The sequence below is a fragment of the Talpa europaea genome, assembly GCF_964194135.1.
Source record: "Talpa europaea genome assembly, chromosome: 14".
In the NCBI taxonomy this organism is placed as follows: Eukaryota; Metazoa; Chordata; class Mammalia; order Eulipotyphla; family Talpidae; genus Talpa; species Talpa europaea.
The window spans coordinates 49,327,339-49,333,338 of record NC_140082.1 but is presented as its reverse complement, the minus strand read 5'-3'; the positions used below and the strand labels follow the sequence as shown (position 1 = coordinate 49,333,338).

At 39.6% G+C, this 6,000-nt stretch overlaps 1 protein-coding gene across 1 annotated transcript in view; it reads right to left on the bottom strand.

The window, feature by feature from the left end:
• The window catches only part of EDARADD (EDAR associated via death domain), a gene marked incomplete at both ends in the record, with an annotated part of 54,694 nt that overhangs the window by 16,797 nt on the left and 31,897 nt on the right, over window positions 1–6,000 (bottom strand). The gene's annotated exons all lie outside the window — the stretch shown is intronic.

Below are 6,000 nucleotides of genomic sequence, written 5' to 3'. Positions count from 1 at the left end.
CCTTCAGAAGCTAATATTACCTTTTTCTGTCAATAGCACTGTAGAAACAACGCTAGAGTTGCGTCAAAAGCCCTGAGTTTTAGTCCTACCACACGGATAACCTCAGTCTTACTAATAATGCTGGACTCTGATTCCTCATTTGTATACTGAAGTGGCTGACATATCAGCTTATTTCTAAGGTGTTCTACATTCTCAAGGCTCTGAGAGTTTCACCCTTAATCATGTATTAACTGCCTGATATCAGACATTTAAAACAGCTTTTTCCTCTGAATCTGCTAAAAAGCCTTTCTCCTCAATCCAAGCTCATAAATTCCCAGGTCTTAGCAGTGTATATATTTGTCTAATTACAAGTCTAATTTTTTTTTTCTCACACAAGGAGGATACACTGTCTTAAGAGCTGGATTTCCCCCCTAATTCATCTAAATATTTCTTGCTTCTCTTTGAGCCTCACTTTTTGCCACTGTCCTTACTGGTCAAAAAAGCAACCTGCTCACCATATGAATATACAGTTTGTAAAAGTTACAGGAAATCTCTGAAAGAACACAAATATCTCTCTGTGCAACCTTTTACTTTTACAAGGCTAAGCCCAGAAGTTCCGCCATGGGAGGGCCGCTATTCACTATTCAGCAGGTCGTGTAGAGACCTGCCTTTTCACATCTGCGCAACTCCAGCAGGACCCGGCAGGCATGCTCTTTTATCAACACAGTGGCGGTTCTGCTCACTGAACTGGAAACTTGAACCAAGAAAACAGAAACAGGACCTTCAGGTGGAGTTAGAGACACAAATGCTAAAACTTGACAGATTTTATGGTGCGATTGAGGTCCTTGCTAAAATATGGACTTTCCTTTAAAACTCGGTTACCTGGCATATTTGACTTGATTTCTCATAACCTGGAGAAGACATTCCCAAAGTCAGTGTCTGGGCAGAACCAGACAAGGACAAGGGACATTATATATATATATAAAACCATATCTTTTTGTCTTTATATCTCTAGCACTAAGTTCAAATGCTGTGTTCAAAAAATGTTAGTTCCATTTTAACTGAGCTCAGAATCACTGTAATGGGTCCACCTCCTACAACACAGGACTTGCCTCAAAGACCAAATTTCCCTGGGCAGTGGTCCGAGATGGACAGAGGTAGAGAGGTCCGGTTTGTGGACAAGACACTGAATGCAGAGATTTGTGGCAAGTTCTGCAATGGTTCCAGAACAGCTGGTGCAGCTGTGGGCTCCACTTGCTTATCACGAAGTGGGGGGGGGGGCACATATACCAGAAGGCAATCTGGGCAGATGAAACTTGGTGACACCCAAGCCAATGCCAATCCTCAGGAGAGAGGCTGGTGGTGTGAATGTAAGCCCAGTTCTAGGAACTGGAGTCGAATGTACTGAGGAACTGTGACTTGGGCATGGAGTTTCCACGCCTATGGGATCCCTAAGACACTGGATCTGAGTCTAAAGGAAAGAAAGGTGTTCAGCCTAACAAGCTGCAGCCTGAGCACTTATTGATCCCATTGAAACAGATCCAGGAAGAGAGTCTTGATAAGAAAGCAGTGGGCTTAACTGTGAGCAACCCAGATAGCAGGGGAAATGAGACAAGGTCCTAAAATGATTCTCCTCTATCCTCTCCTTTGCATGCTTATCCTCTTCCCTCAGAGCATCCTACTCCCGGACCTTAAAGCATATCTTAGTCTCTCTTATTCTAAGTCAACTAAAACCTAAAACCATCTCTCAATTCTACCCATCTTCCTTCCCTCATTCTTTCCAGACTTCTCAATAACTAATACATAATATATTGAAGGCAAAATTGTGCTGGCCAAATTATGCTTTCATGGGTTAGCTCCTCCAAATGCCTAGGAGTTAAAATCTACCACTGGAACCCTACAGATTTCTGTTCAGCATCCTTGCTTTAATTCAAATTAAATTTGAATATTAAGTGTTGGTTTTGTGGAAGAGAATGCTCTGTAGGTAGGGTTAGGTCTATATGACAAAACAGAAAGGTCTAGTAAGGAAAAAAAAGATGAAAATAATCAACAGACAAATGGATTAACAAAATATAGAATACTCTTCTGCCTTAAAAAGGAAGGAAATTCCAACATGTTGAAATTCTATATAGACAAACCTTCAAGATGTTGTCCTAATGAAATAAGCCAGACACAAAAGGACGAATATTCTATGATTCCATTTATATGAGCTACCTAGAGGAGACAAATCAAAGTGACATGAAGTGAAATAATGGTCATCAGGGGGTGAGGTGAGGGGAGAATGGAGAGTTGGTGTTTCATGGATATAGTTTCAGTTTGGGAAGATAAAAAGGTTGTGGAGAAGGACAAGCATGTACTTCATGCTACTGAACTATGGTCTTGAAAATGGTCAAGGTGGTACAATTATATTGTGTGTATTTTATCACATAAAATTTATATTGTATGCATTTATCACATAAAATTTATATTATGTGTATTTTATCACATAAAATTTATCTTCACTCTCCTTAGGAAATGTGATGGCACTGCCAAGTGGAACACCAGTGTTTTGTCTATTCAAGTTAGGTTAAAGAAAAGCCCCCTTTTGTAAACCTTCCCCATTGTGAATCCAGGAGGATTACCTTATATGTGGGCAAATGTATTAACTGCTGCCAAGAATTCTTTGAGTAGAAAGAAAGTTGGCTAGGCTACCCTAATTTTACACTTTGGTTAAGTTACCAGCTGGTACCAGCTGGTAGTCAATCTGCTTAGGGAGCTGAAGTCAGCCGCTGCTAAGGAAGAGCCACCTCCATGTGGGGACACACTGATGGGCCAGAGTCTCTGATATTGATGGTGAAGGGACTGAGTGGTACCCAGGGAGTAGTTTTCTGTAAAACAGACTCTTCTGCACTGTCTAGTACCATCTTGAAATGTCTATGCTTAGACCTAATCAATAAAGAGTGCCATCTTTATTATTTTGCAAGCTAAGGGGAATGGATAACTAAGTAGGAAAACAGATAACAGGTTGGTTAACCTAATTTTAGCATAAGTCTGGCTGGAAACCACCATGAAGACAAAAACAAATTATCATGGCTGACCTAGTGGCAGCAACCTAAATTACAGGCAAAGAGTCTGAGAAGGAGGCCACACAGTTGAGGTACAGTCGAATTACTTAACTGACCCTTGAATAATACTGGTTTGAACTTTAAGAGTCTACTTAGACACGGATTTCTTTCTATCTTCAGGTTCTGTTTTCAGGGATTCAAGTGACTGGGACATGAGTTGGTTGAATACAAGGTTGGGGAATCCATGGTTACTAAGGTTGACTACAGGAGACTTGGTATCCAAGGGGTGGGAGAAAGATGTCCTGAAAACAATCCCCCTCAAACAAAGGGACAACTATACGTAGCTTTGAGGAGTGAGATTTTTGATGCTGGGGGGAGGGTGATGGTGATGATGAGGGGTTAGGGATTGGTACCCCTTCATATTTCCTCATTCAAGGGTAAACTGTAACTTCTTTGGGAGAACAAGCAATGCTAAAGCTTAATCTCTGCTTTATGAAAACATTTTAGTAAAGGCTTTGAAAATAGGATTTTAAATGCTTAAGTAGACAATATAACAGGGGTTTAATAGCACAACAGCATGGATTTGGACTGTTACAAACACTCTCCCATCACACAGCCAGCGAAACCCAAGCAGCTTTCAGTGGCATGAATTCCCAAGACAGACCCAGTCTCTGAATAACACTTCTGAGCGTGTTCATTGATTATCCATTTCTAGATGTTGGGACTAGACCATGAGTCTCCAGCTGGGTTTTTCTAGAGCCATTTATATGCATTTTTTTTTCCTGAAAATTAATTACTATTATTGTAGTAGCTGTTTACATCTATTTTTATTTTATAATGAAGTATTATACATTTAGAAAACTGGGCCTATGTATTTATTTGAAAGCATACTCCAGAAACTGACTTTAAAAAATGTATTTCTGGGGGCATCCCTGGTGGTGCAAGGGGTTAAGTCACAACACTATGAAGCAGTCCACAGCCACTGCAGCAGGAGTTCAAACCCCAGCCAGGGAGGTAACCCACATGGTGCAGGAGACCTCTCCCTTCTCTCTTGTTGCTCCCCTTAGCAGTGTATTTCAGTCAATCTGCTTGTTCTGTTCCCCTCTCTGTCTCTAATGAATCCTCTCACCCACCCACCCCCACACCTCTGGCCTGTACCCCAGTTCTTAGATGCATAAATAAATAAAATAAATTTTTTAATGTATTTCATTCAGGATACATCTATCAAGCAACTACTCAGTATATGAGGCTGCTCTCGGTCTTAGGAATTGCAGACAAGGTAACAATCCAGGAATGGAACAGAGAGATGTGCATAAATATTGATACCACAAACAATCATATGTTTAAAAGGCAGAGACAGAATGCCAAGGGAGCAAAAAAGTAGGCAAGAAGTCAACTGAGACCTCAGGAACAGAGAAAGTTTCACTGAAGATGAAAAATGAAATATGGAGAGGAAATTTGAGATAAATGCTGCATTGCTTTGTTAGGATGAGCGCAAACTTGTGGGTTTGTGTACATTTAGTTCTTTCTTTTCTTCAATGACTTTTCTATCCAATTACAAGGAAGACCTGCTACTTCTGGAGTTGAAGTGGGGGTCAAAGCCTAGTAGCTGTTCCTGCAACTTTGAGGCAGGGCATGTTCCGTTGTAATTTCATACCTTTGCTACAGTTTGTTTCAAAGATGAAAGAGGGAGGGGTTTTCCCTGTGTGTATGAATTATAGTTGATTATTGTTCAGTAACATCACGAGCATTTTGCAGGAGCTAACGGGTGCACATGTGTCAACACAAGTAGACCTCGATGACATGGCTATTACAGACAGGCAAGGAGTTTCTGCTTAGATTTTTATCATTACCAAATCCTAGAACTTAGGATACAAGCAATGCTGGAGCACGGACTAAACCAAGGCTACCTGATTAGGCAGTGCACTCATGAACTCCTCACTTCTGTCTATAATTTTCCTGTGATGCATAATTACGTGGTAGCTAAAGAAAGACCACTTGGTTTCAAGTTTCAAAGTTTATTGGGCCTAATACTATCTACTTGTTCAGATGATTTATTCAAGTACTCTTTTTTTTAAATTTTGAAAGTAGACCAAAAGCACAAAAAGCCCAAAAGTATACAAAATCCTATTTTTTTGAAAAGCATCAATAGATAGGAGAATATTTTTCTCTCAATCTCTCTTCCCATCTTAACCCACCTCCATCCCCTGTAACCTCTGGGGACACACTGGCACACATCCTTCCTGATTCCTCAGTCAGAGGAAACTACAAAGAGACTTTTCTCCAGCTTTAGACCGTATTAGTTCACAACTTGTTTATTTGTTTAATAATATATTATGGCTATCTTTAAAGGTTGGTGATCTCTCTTCTTTTCAATGTTTACCAGTATTAACCATGTTAAAGTACCAAAATGTATTCAACGAGTTAATACCGACGGGTAAGTATCTGCAACTATTCCAAACCCACTCTGGTTTCGGTAGGATCAAATTCTTAAAGTGCATTTGCTATATCAATGATTAATAGATGCCCCCAAATAATATTCTGCAGTTGTATCAATTTACGGTCTCAGCTGTGTGCGAATGGGATTATATCCTGACATCCCCACCAACTGGAAGTTCATGTGAAATTCAACCCTCTTATGAAATTCAAAGGTCTATTATCAATAGAGTATTGAATGATGATGAGAACAGACACCATTAAGTTAAATAATTAGAGCAGATAAAATAAAGGACTGTACAGTTTAATGATTAATAAGCTGACCTCTCATGTTGTTTCAGAGAAATAACAACTAAGTACTAGAAAGAAAACATCTTTGTCCTTCGACTGGTATAGGTCTTACCATAAATATTTAATTTCTTGATCTAAAAGTCAAACTAAGTCAAACTAAGTTAAATTTCATTTCTGGAAAGTTCATTTTAGGAAAAATATACTCAATGCTCTGAAATGATGATGGTAGTGGAGTAGTAAAAATGTGTAG